This window comes from Pseudophryne corroboree, chromosome 6, assembly GCF_028390025.1.
Source record: "Pseudophryne corroboree isolate aPseCor3 chromosome 6, aPseCor3.hap2, whole genome shotgun sequence".
Taxonomy (NCBI): domain Eukaryota; kingdom Metazoa; phylum Chordata; class Amphibia; order Anura; family Myobatrachidae; genus Pseudophryne; species Pseudophryne corroboree.
The window spans coordinates 524,403,528-524,419,857 of record NC_086449.1 but is presented as its reverse complement, the minus strand read 5'-3'; the positions used below and the strand labels follow the sequence as shown (position 1 = coordinate 524,419,857).

The window sequence follows — 16,330 nt, the reverse complement described above, 5'->3', positions numbered from 1 at the left end:
TGAGCAAGAGAGCACGATCACCGCCTCTTTGTAACGGGGGTATCCAGTCTATCAGTTTTGACCTCAGATCAGATACTTGGTGTCTTAGAGTTAAGAAATGTCTGGCTACTGGTTAGGTCGCTGTCCCAGTGTTGATCGCCTGGTGTATTGACATTCTATGATTCGCCATCTGATCCCGGAACCTTCTGGTCGTCATTCCCACATAGTACAGTCCACACGGGCATGTGAGGATGTAGATCAAATGGTCCATATTACAGTGCAATCTGTATTTGATGGGTATTGCTTTCCCCGAGTGGGGATGAGGAAAAGTCGGTCCTGTTAGCATCCCCCTACATGTAGTACACCCGGTGCATTTAAAGCACCCAGGTCTTTTCTCATGTAGCCATGTAGTGGTTGTGGGAAGTTCTTGTCCAGCCATAGGTCTTAACAATAATTGTTTTAGGTTGGCCGCCCTGCGATAGGCCATGATGGGGGGTGGTGTCCTTTTCAATTTGAGATGGTCGTCTGAGGTTAAGATGGGCCAATTCTTGCGGACGGCTCCTCGGATCCTATTTGATAGATGATCATATGTGGTCGTAAAAACCATACGCTTTGGTGTTGAGGTGGCTTCAGTCGGGGATGTAGACGTAACAAATTTCTTCCTGGCTTTCTTCAGACAATGCGTCACTGTTTTCTTATCGTACCCTCGCTCTAGGAAGCGTGATGTCATCTCGGATATTTGTGTCTCCATGGTATCCCTATTGGTATTATTACGCATCACTCTCAAGAACTGAGAGATTGGGAGATTGTCCTTGAGAGCTGGTGGGTGTTGGCTGGTTGCAAGTAGCAAGGTATTGCGGTCCGTAGGTTTTCTGTACAAGCTTGTATTGATGCGACCCTCCTCCAATGTGATGGTTATGTCCAGAAAGTTGATACTGACTGGATCCACTTGATGGGTAAATCTTACCGGGCTGTCTATGCCGTTGAGCCAACTGACCATGTCGTTGAATGAGTCTACTGACCCCTTCCAAAGCAGGAAAATGTCATCTATAAATCTTCTGTAAAAGAGGATCTGGGATCCAAATCTCGGGAAGATCTGTTCTTGTGCATATTCGGTCATGTATATATTGGCGTATGCCGGCGCCAAATTAGAACCCATCGCGGTCCCTTCACGTTGTAAATAATATTTTCCTTGGTAGAGGAAATGATTATGTTTAAGAACTGCGGTAGCCAATTCCAGGAGAAATTCAGTTGCCGGCCCTGTCGGTGGGTATTGTTGCCAGGCATTTGCTAGTACTTGTAGACCTTGTTCATGTGGTATGATGGTGTACAGGGAACAAACATCCATGGTAGCCAGCAATGTGTCGTCAAGCTCGTATGGAAAAGTCTTCAGCTTCTGCAGAAAGTCGGATGTGTCTCGCACATAGCTATCTCCCTGCTGTACTATGGGTTGCAGGTACGTATCGACAAAGATGGCGAGCGGTTGTAGCAGAGATTTCCTAGCTGAGATGATAGGCCTACCTGGTGGATGTGACAGGGTTTTATGGATTTTGGGAAGAGTATAGATTATGGGGCAAACAGGATGTTCAACAGTGAGAAATTCCAGTGTATTTTTGTCAATCTGCTGTGTTTTGTAACCCTGTTCTATTACGCGATCAATTTCCAATTTGATCTCAGGTATGGGATTGTGCTGCAGGCTAGTGTAGGTGGACTCATCTAGCTGCCTCATTATTTCGCTATTGTAGTCGACCCAATCCTGTACTACTACTGCGCCCCCTTTGTCCGCAGGCCTAACCACCAGGCTAGTGTCACGCTTAAGTGCTGACAGGGCTTTGCGTTCTGCAATGGGCAGATTATCAAAACGCTTAGTTGGAGACTGTACATGTACATCATGTTCCAGGAGGCGGGTAAATGTCTTAATGCTAGGATTGGAGGATACTGGGTCAAATGTGGAGGGTTTCCGAAATTGCGTGTTTTCTTTGTTGATTTCTGTAGTGAAGTGCTCACGTAACCTGAGCTTCCTACCGAACTTATATATATCAACTACGGTGTCAAACCGTCGATGGGGTGCTGTAGGTATAAAGGAAAGGCCTCTCGAGAGGAGGCGTACAGTTGCCTCATCTAGTGTCTTACTTGATAAATTAAATACTAGGTCCTGGGTTTGTCTCTGCACCTGCGCCATGTGTCTGCCCTTCCTTGGGTGCGGTCTCCTTGGTTTGCCACTGGAGGGAGGTTGGGGGTTGTTGTATGCTCTAAAAAAGACCTAGGAGTTGGTCTACCGTCAGACAAATCTGTGTCGGAGGCAGAAGATCCTGTATCGTTGGTGTAGAATTGTCTACGTCCTTGGCGGCGGGCTCTAAAGGGCCGTTGTGATCTATTTGGTCTAGAATCACCGATCAACCACCGATAGACAGTGTGATTTTGGTAATCTGCTGTGACCGTTATTAGTTTACTACGTTTAAATGCAGTGATTTCTCTCTTATAGGTGTCTATCTGTGTTTGCAATTTTTCAAATAAATTGGTGGTTTTATCCTTCTTGATGGTGCCCAGATGTGCACTGCTGAAGGTATCAATTTGGGCCTTAACTTTATTTAATTCTATACCCACTTCCTCCACTACCAAAAGCATAAGGTCGAGGGAGCACTTATTCGGGACCCCACACCAGCGGCTGCAGAATGTGGGGTTGTTCCTGCCTAATGTCGGGATATTGTTAATCCTAAATCCCCATGGGATGTGCTTTTTCCGATAGTATTCGGACAGGAACTGCCCATGTAAGGTGAGGTCTATTTCCCTCCGTTTGAGTCTAAGAAGTTGGTGGTATAGGTCTGTAGGTGTTTCTGCAGGCAAAGTGTCGAAATCTAATTGGTCAAATAAGACCTTATCCGCATCATCGTCCGTGAGGGATATTATACCGTGTTCAGCTTGTGCAAGCAGGTTATCATCGAGGAATCCCAACTGGCTTTGCGCCATGCCAAAATTAAGATTTTTCACAACCACGTATTATAACGATATACTTACTGTACCTAGTATTCCACGTGGTCACCCTAGCGTGTACTGACCAGGCCCAGCACTGATTAGCTTCCAAGTTCGGATGGGTTCGGGCTTGCCCAGTGCGGTATGACAGTAAATATGGTTGGCTGGAAAGTAATCACTTGCTCTAATGGGTACCCTTCGGTAGCTAAAGACTGAGCTCAACTGAAACATTCACAACATACACTATTGCGTCCAGTAGCGGCTTCTCCGCTACTATGGAAACTATAGCTTGCGCAAAAACCGGAAGTGACGCGTGCGTTCCAACACGCACTTCCAGTTTGCGTTCCACGGCGCGCCCGCTGTTCGGGACGGACTGCATGGATAATGCACGCTGCCTGGATAACAGGAAGTGATGTATATGGTCCTGCAATACGTTCCAACTGACTCCAAGGAAGTGGAGAGGTGGGACTGGCGCCAATGGGAGGGGTATTTAGTGGGGGCCGGTGAGGCTATCCCTTTGTAACAACAGTTCCCATTTATGCTGTACTGATGTCTGCTGTAACTATGCTGTAACTCCTTGACAAAGGTCCTGGTGTGGACCGAAACGTCGGAATTGGACTTTACAACTGGAACTGTGAGATTACCTTTATTAAATTCTCTTTGCTGAATAATTGAGATTAAAGTCTGGAGAGTGCTATCTGTTCCACTAGGTGGATAACCTTGTAATAAATAATATATATATATATATATATATATATATATATATATATATATATATATATATATATACGCGATAAGCCTGCACTCTCATCAAAAAAAGTTCATCAGATAGTGGGTACTCCCAATGGACCGATTCGGCCCACACACATACAGTAGAACTCCAAAAGATTTGGAAGGTGCACTCGCACTGATAAAGGGATAGCCGATACTTCTTCTTAAAATCACCACAGCTTTTTATTGTCGACGTTTCGGTCTGATGACAGGCCTTTCTCAAGACAGGTGATGTATCATCCTCATCATTTCATCATCATAGACAAACGGTACATAATCTGCAAATACACAGTAATACACAGTCACAGACTATATGCCTCACCGGCCCCTACGGGCACCCGACAGTGACAATAATGGACCCGTCACCAGAAAACACCTATTTGAAAGTGTGCCTAAGGGATGTGACCATCCTAATTCAATTACCTGGGATACAAAGAAGAATCCCCACTGGACGTCTCCTATATCAGGACACTCATAGGCAGTCAAAAACTAAAAATATGCAGAGCTACTTCCATCTGTTTAGATAAATAAATAATTTTATCAAAAATCTATTAGTCTCTACCAAAAATACCTCACATCTAGGTCATCCCGGTGTATAATATCATACCTTATTGTGGTAGCCATAAAGGTAATGCAGCAATGATGCAGGTTGCATAGTTTTAAAGAGTCCAACCTATCAACACCAAATAAGAAACACTGTCCTCACTAAATGCTGGTAGGCATGTCATCATAGAGCCATTAGTGTAAATCATTAGTGTAAAATAAGCCATCAGTACTCACATTAGCCCTGGGACGCCACAGACATTGCTGCATGCTGTCCCTGTACACACATGGGCTATTTAAACCGTGCTGGCCGGAAGTGACGTCCAACCTGGAAGTCCCATTTTCCAAATATAATCTATCCATAAGAAGACGCTTCCTGGTAGTCATTCAAATCTATAACCTGCTATGAACACAGCGCCTCACCTGCAGACCCCACCGCTTGTTGCACGATCCTCCGCGCTGGCTTCAGCCAAACGCCGTCCCTCGTGCTGCCACCCGCCGGAAGCGCGTCATCATGCGTTCCAGCGGCACTTCCGTGCGGTTCAGCAACCGGAAGTGTGCGCTCGGGAGTCGCAGAAGTACAGTACTGGCACATCCCAGTAAAAAACAACAATGCCCACTCACTGAGCCTTCTCATCATATCTCCACATTCTCCAATAACCGAGGGTGTACTCAAGTCACTCACTCCATGTTGCTGGGCACCCTTAATCCATACCCCTAGTCACAATTATATAATGAGATACCCATCATCTTTATTAATCAGGTACAAGGATGGAAACTACTATCCCTAGATGGCACTATTTATAGGTGCACTCAGTGCAAATACCTTCAGATTCTACAGATAAACAAGTATACTGCTAAAGATTGTAACATATACCACTAGACTGCAATAGTTCAATATGACCCCTAGGTCTAGACTTCGTACGTCCAACTCACTATGTGTATGTCCATATATGTTACACCCGCGCATACTACGTGCGCTTAATGACATATTAAATGGGTCCAATTGCCTGTCAGCGACCCACGAGGCCGGTGAGTCATTCACATAACAATGATCCTACTTTAAAATATTTCAAATAAAGACATGTCACATAACAATACAAGGGCAGGTGAGTCGAGTAGACACACAGGCCTCAATACAATAGAAGCCCCCCTGTCCAGGCGGCTCACCTCCCCTATACCCTACCAAAGCGTCCAACTTCAGGGTTGGTAATATAGCTACTACAGAAAGGGATGTAGTGAATTTGCTTCATTGAGGCCCCTAGGGGCTACGGTGTCCAAAGTATATATCCAATAACACTCTCGTTGTCTGAGAGCCAAAGTACGGTCCCCTCCCATTGGATTTGGGGGAACCCAATCAATGATTTTACATTTGAGGCTTGCCACTTGGTGTCTAGCGTCCAAAAAGTGGCGAGCCACTGGCTTATCAGTCTTGCCCGTAAGTATGGCAGACCTGTGATTGGCCATTCGATCACGGAACATACGTGTGGTGAGGCCAACATAATACAACCCACATGGGCATTTTAATATATATATGATGTAATCAAGACGGCAATGTAAATGATACTTCAGTCGAATCGATTTTCCAGTATGTGGATGATTAAATGTTGGTCCAGTAATCATGGACCGACACGTGGTGCAACTACCGCATGAGAAACATCCCGGTTTGGACTGCATCAAAGCAGTCCATGGGGTTTTAATGGCATCTTCTTCAGGGAATGATCTTGGTTTCATGAGAATCTGTTTGAGATTAGCTCCCCTCCTATAAGCCATCATTGGTACCCCAGTTTTCGTAAATGGTAGAGACTCATCTGATTTAATAATTGGCCAATGATGGTGTAATGCCTTTTTCATCCTTGCAGCATTCCCATCAAACTGTGTAGGAAAGATCAAACGGTCTTGTGTTTTCCTTTTAGGCTTAGTACCAGTGATTGTCTGTTCAGCTTTCTGTCTGCACCCCCGTAACAGTTTTGGTGAATAACCACGCTCTAAAAACCGTGTAGTGATCTCATTGCATTGATCATCTCTACGTACAGGGTCGGAATTCAACCTCATTACTCTCAAGTATTGTGAAATAGGTAAGCTCTCTTTTAGAGCCGAGGGATGATGACTAGTTGCTAAGAGCAATTGGTTACAATCCGTGGGTTTACGGTAAAGGGTATAACTCAACTGTGTACCTGTATTCATAAGAGTCACATCCAAAAAGTTAATTTCCAAATAGGAACTAGTTTGTGTAAATTTAATCGGACTAGAAAGGGAGTTCAACTCCTCCACCATCTTAATAAATTCCTCCTGCGTCCCTTTCCACAATAAAAAGACATCATCGATGAATCTACGATAGAAAATGATTGCATGACCATATTTAGGAAATATATATGTACTTTCGTACCATGCCATAAACAAATTGGCATATGCAGGCGCCAGGTTAGAACCCATTGCTGTACCGGCTATTTGCATATAATAATCCTTTTTATATACAAAATGATTCTGCGTAAGTACCAGCTCTATCAATTCAAGCAGGAACTCTGTCGGGTACTGAGCGCAAGGTGTACATTCAAATGCTGTCCTGAGTACTTCTAATCCTGCCTGGTGGGGTATAACGGTGTATAGTGAACATACATCGAGAGTGGCCAGAAGGGTTTCCCTGGTCACCTCGATGTCTGTCACATGTTGCAGAAAATCTCCCGTATCCCTAATAAAGCTCGGGATAGAGCGAACCAGTGGTTGTAGTAAACTGTCCAGAAAGATGGCAAGTGGTTGGAGGAGAGACCCCTCAGCTGCAATAATGGGCCGTCCTGGCGGCTGTGTGAGTGTTTTATGAATTTTTGGCAGTAGATATATAATAGGACATTTGGGGTGTTCTACAGTGCAAAATCGTGCCAGATCCTCTGTGATCCATCTCTGGTCAAGGCCTCTTTTAATAGCCGAGTCAATCTTCCGTTTGACCATAGGGATCGGATTAACTTCAAGTTTGGCGTATGTAGTGGTATCAGAGAGCTGTCTCATGACCTCACGGTCATAATCTCCCCAATCCTGCACCACTACCGCGCCCCCTTTGTCAGCAGGTCTTATTACCAAATGGTTGGCTTTTCTAAGTTGATTAAGAGCAACACGTTCAGGGGGTGAGAGATTATCGTAAAGTTTTTTGGGGGTTTTTTCTTTAGTTTCATTTTGTACTAAACGTAAAAACGTCTTAATGCTGGAATTTGTGGATGGTGGGTCAAATGTAGATTTAGCTTTAAATTTTGGACACTCTCCGCTAGGGGTAACATCTTTGAAGAACTCGCGTAGACGCATAGTCCTTCCAAATTTAAATTGGTCAACCGTTTGTTCAAAAGAATTAACCTTGCATGTGGGCACAAAGGAGAGTCCTTTGGAAAGGAGTCTAATTTGTGCTTCGTCGAGGACAGTGGTAGACGGGTTAAATACTATATTCAAATTCGTCTCCGTCTCCGACGTCCACCTCTGATACAGAGTATAATGAAGGACAATACGAATCTAATTTTTTAGAACAAAAAACAGATCGTTATACCTTGCACAGCCGTCCGCTTCGAAGCGGCATAGACCGCACACGCGGAGAGGTGGGCACTGGCCGAAGAAGAGGCCGTCGGAGACGGATTTGAATATAGTATTTAACCTGTCTACCACTGTCCTCGACGAAGCACAAATGAGACTCCTTTCCAAAGGACTCTCCTTTGTGCCCACATGCAAGGTTAATTCTTTTGAACAAACGGTTGACCAATTTAAATTTTGGAAGGACTATGCGTCTACGCGAGTTTTTCAAAGATGTTACCCCTAGCGGAGACTGTCCAAAATTTAAAGCTAAATCTACATTTGACCCACCATCCACAAATTCCCGCATTAAGACGTTTTTACGTTTAGTACAAAATGAAACTAAAGAAAAACCCCCCAAAAAACTTTACGATAATCTCTCACCCCCTGAACGTGTTGCTCTTAATCAACTTAGAAAAGCCAACCATTTGGTAATAAGACCTGCTGACAAAGGGGGCGCGGTAGTGGTGCAGGATTGGGGAGATTATGACCGTGAGGTCATGAGACAGCTCTCTGATACCACTACATACGCCAAACTTGAAGTTAATCCGATCCCTATGATCAAACGGAAGATTGACTCGGCTATTAAAAGAGGCCTTGACCAGAGATGGATCACAGAGGATCTGGCACGATTTTGCACTGTAGAACACCCCAAATGTCCTATTATATATCTACTGCCAAAAATTCATAAAACACTCACACAGCCGCCAGGACGGCCCATTATTGCAGCTGAGGGGTCTCTCATCTAACCACTTGCCATCTTTCTGGACAGTTTACTACAACCACTGGTTCGCTCTATCCCGAGCTTTATTAGGGATACGGGAGATTTTCTGCAACATGTGACAGACATCGAGGTGACCAGGGAAACCCTTCTGGCCACTCTCGATGTATGTTCACTATACACCGTTATACCCCACCAGGCAGGATTAGAAGTACTCAGGACAGCATTTGAATGTACACCTTGCGCTCAGTACCCGACAGAGTTCCTGCTTGAATTGATAGAGCTGGTACTTACGCAGAATCATTTTGTATATAAAAAGGATTATTATATGCAAATAGCCGGTACAGCAATGGGTTCTAACCTGGCGCCTGCATATGCTAATTTGTTTATGGCATGGTACGAAAGTACACATATATTTCCTAAATATGGTCATGCAATCATTTTCTATCGTAGATTCATCGATGATGTCTTTTTATTGTGGAAAGGGACGCAGGAGGAATTTATTAAGATGGTGGAGGAGTTGAACTCCCTTTCTAGTCCGATTAAATTTACACAAACTAGTTCCTATTTGGAAATTAACTTTTTGGATGTGACTCTTATGAATACAGGTACACAGTTGAGTTATACCCTTTACCGTAAACCCACGGATCGTAACCAATTGCTCTTAGCAACTAGTCATCATCCCTCGGCTCTAAAAGAGAGCTTACCTATTTCACAATACTTGAGAGTAATGAGGTTGAATTCCGACCCTGTACGTAGAGATGATCAATGCAATGAGATCACTACACTGTTTTTAGAGCGTGGTTATTCACCAAAACTGTTACGGGGTTGCAGACAGAAAGCTGAACAGACAATCACTGGTACTAAGCCTAAAAGGAAAACACAAGACCGTTTGATCTTTCCTACACAGTTTGATGGGAATGCTGCAAGGATGAAAAAGGCATTACACCATCATTGGCCAATTATTAAATCAGATGAGTCTCTACCATTTACGAAAACTGGGGTACCAATGATGGCTTATAGGAGGGGAGCTAATCTCAAACAGATTCTCATGAAACCAAGATCATTCCCTGAAGAAGATCCCATTAAAACCCCATGGACTGCTTTGATGCAGTCCAAACCGGGATGTTTCTCATGCGGTAGTTGCACCACGTGTCGGTCCATGATTACTGGACCAACATTTAATCATCCACATACTGGAAAATCGATTCGACTGAAGTATCATTTACATTGCCGTCTTGATTACATCATATATATATTAAAATGCCCATGTGGGTTGTATTATGTTGGCCTCACCACACGTATGTTCCGTGATCGAATGGCCAATCACAGGTCTTCCATTCATACGGCCATACTTACGGGCAAGACTGATAAGCCAGTGGCTCGCCACTTTTTGGACGCTAGACACCAAGTGGCAAGCCTCAAATGTAAAATCATTGATTGGGTTCCCCCAAATCCAATGGGAGGGGACCGTACTTTGGCTCTCAGACAACGAGAGTGTTATTGGATATATACTTTGGACACCGTAGCCCCTAGGGGCCTCAATGAAGCAAATTCACTACATCCCTTTCTGTAGTAGCTATATTACCAACCCTGAAGTTGGACGCTTTGGTAGGGTATAGGGGAGGTGAGCCGCCTGGACAGGGGGGCTTCTATTGTATTGAGGCCTGTGTGTCTACTCTACTCACCTGCCCTTGTATTGTTATGTGACATGTCTTTATTTGAAATATTTTAAAGTAGGATCATTGTTATGTGAATGACTCACCGGCCTCGTGGGTCGCTGACAGGCAATTGGACCCATTTCATAATAAGAATTTACTTACCGATAATTCTATTTCTCGTAGTCCGTAGTGGATGCTGGGGACTCCGTCAGGACCATGGGGAATAGCGGCTCCGCAGGAGACAGGGCACAAAAGTAAAAGCTTTAGGATCAGGTGGTGTGCACTGGCTCCTCCCCCTATGACCCTCCTCCAAGCCTCAGTTAGGATACTGTGCCCGGACGAGCGTACACAATAAGGAAGGATTTTGAATCCCGGGTAAGACTCATACCAGCCACACCAATCGCACTGTACAACCTGTGATCTGAACCCAGTTAACAGCATGATAACAGCGGAGCCTCTGCAAAGATGGCTCACAACAATAATAACCCGATTTTTGTAACAATAACTATGTACAAGTATTGCAGACAATCCGCACTTGGGATGGGCGCCCAGCATCCACTACGGACTACGAGAAATAGAATTATCGGTAAGTAAATTCTTATTTTCTCTGACGTCCTAAGTGGATGCTGGGGACTCCGTCAGGACCATGGGGATTATACCAAAGCTCCCAAACGGGCGGGAGAGTGCGGATGACTCTGCAGCACCGAGTGAGAGAACTCCAGGTCCTTCTCAGCCAGGGTGTGCCCCTGACCAAGTAGCAGCTCGGCAAAGTTGTAAAGCCGAGACCCCTCGGGCAGCCGCCCAAGATGAGCCCACCTTCCTTGTGGAATGGGCATTTACATATTTTGGCTGTGGCAGGCCTGCCACAGAATGTGCAAGCTGAATTGTACTACACATCCAACTAGCAATCGTCTGCTTAGAAGCAAGAGCACCCAGTTTGTTGGGTGCATACAGGATAACAGCAAGTCAGTTTTCCTGACTCCAGCCGTCCTGGAAACCTATATTTTCAGGGCCCTGACAACATCTAGCAACTTGGAGTCCTCCAAGTCCCTAGTAGCCGCAGGTACCACAATAAGCTGGTTCAGGTGAAACGCTGACACCACCTTTAGGGAGAAACTGGGGACGAGTCCGCAGCTCTGCCCTGTCCGAATGGACAATCGGATATGGGCTTTTGTGAGACAAAGCCGCCAATTCTGACACTCGCCTGGCCGAGGCCAGGGCCAACATCATGGTCACTTTCCATGTGAGATATTTCAAATCCACAGATTTGAGCGGTTTAAACCAATGTGATTTGAGGAATCCCAGAACTACGTTGAGATCCCACAATGCCACTGGAGGCACAAAAGGGGGTTGTATATGCAGTACTCCCTTGACAAACTTCTGGACTTCAGGAACTGAAGCCAATTTTTTCTGGAAGAAAATCGACAAGGCCGAAATTTGAACCTTAATGGACCCCAATTTGAGGCCCATAGACACTCCTGTTTTCAGGAAATGCAGGAATCGACCGAGTTGAAATTTCTTCGTGGGGCCTTCCTGGCCTCACACCACGCAACATATTTTCGCCACATGTGGTGATAATGTTGTGCGGTCACCTCCTTCCTGGCTCTGCCCAGGGTAGGGATGATCTCTTCCGGAATGCCTTTTTCCCTTAGGATCCGGCGTTCAACCGCCATGCCGTCAAACGCAGCCGCGGTAAGTCTTGGAACAGACATGATCCTTGCTGAAGCAAGTCCCTTCTTAGTATCTATTGAAGTTCCGGGTACCAAGTCCTTCTTGGCCAATCCGGAGCCACGAGTATAGTTCTTACTCCTCTCCTTCTTATAATTCTCAGTACCTTGGGTATGAGAGGCAGAGGAGGGAACACATACACCGACTGGTACACCCACGGTGTTACCAGAGCGTCCCAGCTATTGCCTGAGGGTCTCTTGACCTGGCGCAATACCTGTCCAGTTTTTTGTTCAGACTGGACGCCATCATGTCCACCTTTGGTCTTTCCCAACGGTTCACAATCATGTGGAAGACTTCCAGATGAAGTCTCCACTCTCCCGGGTGGAGGTCGTGCCTGCTGAGGAAGTCTGCTTCCCAGTTGTCCACTCCCGGAATGAACACCGCTAACAGTGTTATCACATGATTTTTCGCCCAGCGAAGAATCCTTGCTGCCATTGCCCTCCTGCTTCTTGTGCCGCCCTGTCTGTTTACGTGGGCGACTGCCGTGATGTTGTCCGACTGGATCAGCACCGGTTGACTTTGAAGCAGAGGTCTTCCTAGGCTCAGAGCATTGTAAATTGCCCTTAGCTCCAGTATATTTATGTGGAGAGAAGTCTCCAGACTTGACCACACTCCTTGGAAATTTCTTCCCTGTGTGACTGCTCCCCAGCCTCTCAGGCTGGCATCCGTGGTCACCAGGACCCAGTCCTGAATGCCGAATCTGCTGCCCTCTAGTAGATGAGCACTCTGCAGCCACCACAGAAGAGACACCCTTGTCCTTGGAGACAGGATTATCCGCTGATGCATGTGAAGATGCGATCCGGACCATTCGTCCAGCAGATCCCACTGAAATTTTTTTTCGTGAAATCTGCCGAATGGAATCGCTTCGTAAGAAGCCACCATTTTTCCCAGGACTCTTGTGCATTGATGCACTGACACTTGGCCTGGTTCTAGGAGGTTCCTAACTAGCTCGGATAACTCCCAGGCTTTCTCCTCCGGGAGAAACACCTTTTTCTGGACTCTGTCCAGAATCATCCCTAGTAACAGCAGACGTGTCGTCGGAATCAGCTGCGATTTTGGAATATTTAGAATCCACCCGTGCTGTCGTAGAACTACTTGAGATAGTGCTACTCCGACCTCCAACTGTTCTCTGGACCTTGCCCTTATCAGGAGATCGTCCAAGTAAGGGATAATTAAGACGCCTTTTCTTTGAAGAAGAATCATCATTTCGGCCATTACCTTGGTAAAGACCCGGGGTGCCGTGGACAATCCAAACGGCAGCGTCTGAAACTGATAGTGACAGTTCTGTACCATGAACCTGAGGTACCCTTGGTGAGAAGGGCAATTTGGGACATGGAGGTAAGCATCCTTGATGTCCAGGGACACCATATAGTCCCCTTCTTCCTGGTTCGCTATCACTGCTCTGAGTGACTCCATCTTGATTTGAACCTTTGTATGTAAGTGTTCAAAGATTTCAGATTTAGAATAGATCTCACCGAGCCGTCTGGCTTCAGTACCACAAATAGTGTGGAATAATACCCCTTTCCTTGTTGTAGGAGGGGTACTTTGATTATCACCTGCTGGGAATACAGCTTGTGATATTGTTTCCAATAATGCCTCCCTGTCGGAGGGAGACGTTGGTAAAGCAGATTTCAGGAACCTGCGAGGGGGAGACGTCTCGAATTTCCAATCTGTACCCCTGGGATACTACTTGTAGGATCCAGGGGTCCGCTTGCGAGTGAGCCCACTACGCGCTGAAACTCTCGAGACGACCCCCCCCCCACCGCACCTGAGTCCGCTTGTACGGCCCCAGCGTCATGCTGAGGACTTGGCAGAAGCGGTGGAGGGCTTCTGTTCCTGGGAAGGGGCTGCCTGCTGCAGTCTTCTTCCGTTCCTCTACCCCTGGGCAGATATGACTGGCCTTTTGCCCGCTTGCCCTTATGGGGACGAAAGGACTGAGGCTGAAAAGACGGTGTCTTTTTCTGCTGAGATGTGACTTGGGGTAAAAAGGTGGATTTTCCAGCTGTTGCCGTGGCCACCAGGTCAGATGGACCGACCCCAAATAACTCCTCCCCCTTTATACGGCAATACTTCCATGTGCCGTTTGGAATCTGCATCACCTGACCACTGTCGTGTCCATAAACATCTTCTGGCAGACATGGACATCGCACTTACTCTTGATGCCAGAGTGCAAATATCCCTCTGTGCATCTCGTATATCTAGAAATGCATCCTTTAAATGCTCTATAGTCAATAAAATACTGTCCCTGTCAAGGGTATCAATATTTTCAGTCAGGGAATCCGACCAAGCCACCCCAGCGCTGCACATCCAGGCTGAGGCGATCGCTGGTCGCAGTATAACACCAGTATGTGTGTATATACTTTTTAGGATATTTTCCAGCCTCCTATTAGCTGGCTCCTTGAGGGCGGCCGTATCTGGAGACGGTAACGCCACTTGTTTTGATAAGCGTGTGAGCGCCTTTAATTTTCTATCGGGGAAAACCCACGCATCATCACACACTTCATTTAATTTATCTGATTCAGGAAAAACTACAGGCAGTTTTTTCACACCCCACATAATACCCTTTTTTGTGGTACTTGTAGTATCAGAAATATGTAACACCTCCTTCATTGCCCTTAACATGTAACGTGTGGCCCTAATGGAAAATACGTTTGTTTCTTCACCGTCGACACTGGAGTCAGTGTCCGTGTCTGTGTCTGTGTCGACCGACTGAGGTAATGGGCGTTTTAAAGCCCCTGACGGTGTTTGAGACGCCTGGACAGGTACTAATTGGTTTGCCGGCCGTCTCATGTCGTCAACCGACCTTGCAGCTTGTTGACATTATCACGTAATTCCCTAAATAAGCCATCCATTCCGGTGTCGACTCCCTAGAGAGTGACATCACCATTACAGGCAATTGCTCCGCCTCCTCACCAACATCGTCCTCATACATGTCGACACACACGTACCGACACACAGCACACACACAGGGAATGCTCTGATAGAGGACAGGACCCCACTAGCCCTTTGGGGAGACAGAGGGAGAGTTTGCCAGCACACACCAAAACGCTATAATTTTACAGGGACAACCTTATATAAGTGTTTTCCCTTATAGCATCTTAATATGTAATAATATCGCCACAAAAATGCCCCCCCTCTCTGTTTTAACCCTGTTTCTGTAGTGCAGTGCAAGGGAGAGCCTGGGAGCCTTCCCACCAGCAGTTCTGTGAGGGAAAATGGCGCTGTGTGCTGAGGAGAATAGGCCCCGCCCCCTTTTCGGCGGGCTTCTTCTCCCGTTTTTCTGACAACCTGTCAGGGGTTAAATACATCCATATAGCCCCAGGGGCTATATGTGATGTATTTTTAGCCAGCATAGGTACTTTCATTGCTGCCCAGGGCGCCCCCCCAAGCGCCCTGCACCCTCAGTGACCGTTGGTGTGAAGTGTGCTGAGAGCAATGGCGCACAGCTGCAGTGCTGTGCGCTACCTTAAGAAGACTGGGAAGTCTTCAGCCGCCGATTTCTGGACCTCTTCTCTCTTCAGCATCTGCAAGGGGGTCGGCGGCGCGGCTCCGGTGACCCATCCAGGCTGTACCTGTGATCGTCCCTCTGGAGCTAGTGTCCAGTAGCCTAAGAAGCCAATACATCCTGCACGCAGGTGAGTTCACTTCTTCTCCCCTAAGTCCCTCGATGCAGTGAGCCTGTTGCCAGCAGGACTCACTGAAAATAAAAAACCTAACAAAACTTTTACTCTAAGCAGCTCTTTAGGAGAGCCACCTAGATTGCACCCTTCTCGGCCGGGCACAAAGATCTAACTGAGGCTTGGAGGAGGGTCATAGGGGGAGGAGCCAGTGCACACCACCTGATCCTAAAGCTTTTACTTTTGTGCCCTGTCTCCTGCGGAGCCGCTATTCCCCATGGTCCTGACCGAGTCCCCAGCATCCACTTAGGACGTCAGAGAAATGTCATTAAGCGCACGTAGTATGTGCGGGTGTAACATATATGGACATACACATAGTGAGTTGGACGTACGAAGTCTAGACCTAGGGGTCATATTGAACTATTGCTGTCTAGTGGTATATGTTACAATCTTTAGCAGTATACTTGTTTATCTGTAGAATCTGAAGGTATTTGCACTGAGTGCACCTATAAATAGTGCCATCTAGGGATAGTAGTTTCCATCCTTGTACCTGATTAATAAAGATGATGGGTATCTCATTATATAATTGTGACTAGGGGTATGGATTAAGGGTGCCCAGCAACATGGAGTGAGTGACTGTTGAGTACACCCTCGGTTATTGGAGAATGTGGAGATATGATGATAAGGCTCAGTGAGTGGGCATTGTTGTTTTTTACTGGGATGTGCCAGTACTGTACTTCTGCGACTCCCGAGCGCACACTTCCGGTTGCTGAACCGCACGGAAG

The 16,330-nt window shown here is 46.3% G+C and overlaps 1 protein-coding gene and 1 pseudogene across 1 annotated transcript in view; one reads left to right on the top strand and one right to left on the bottom strand.

Moving 5' to 3' along the window:
- HELB (DNA helicase B) overlaps window positions 1–16,330 on the top strand; it is a 206,837-nt gene that overhangs the window by 86,613 nt on the left and 103,894 nt on the right. The gene's annotated exons all lie outside the window — the stretch shown is intronic.
- On the bottom strand, window positions 2,991–3,108 carry LOC134937512 (5S ribosomal RNA; annotated as a pseudogene).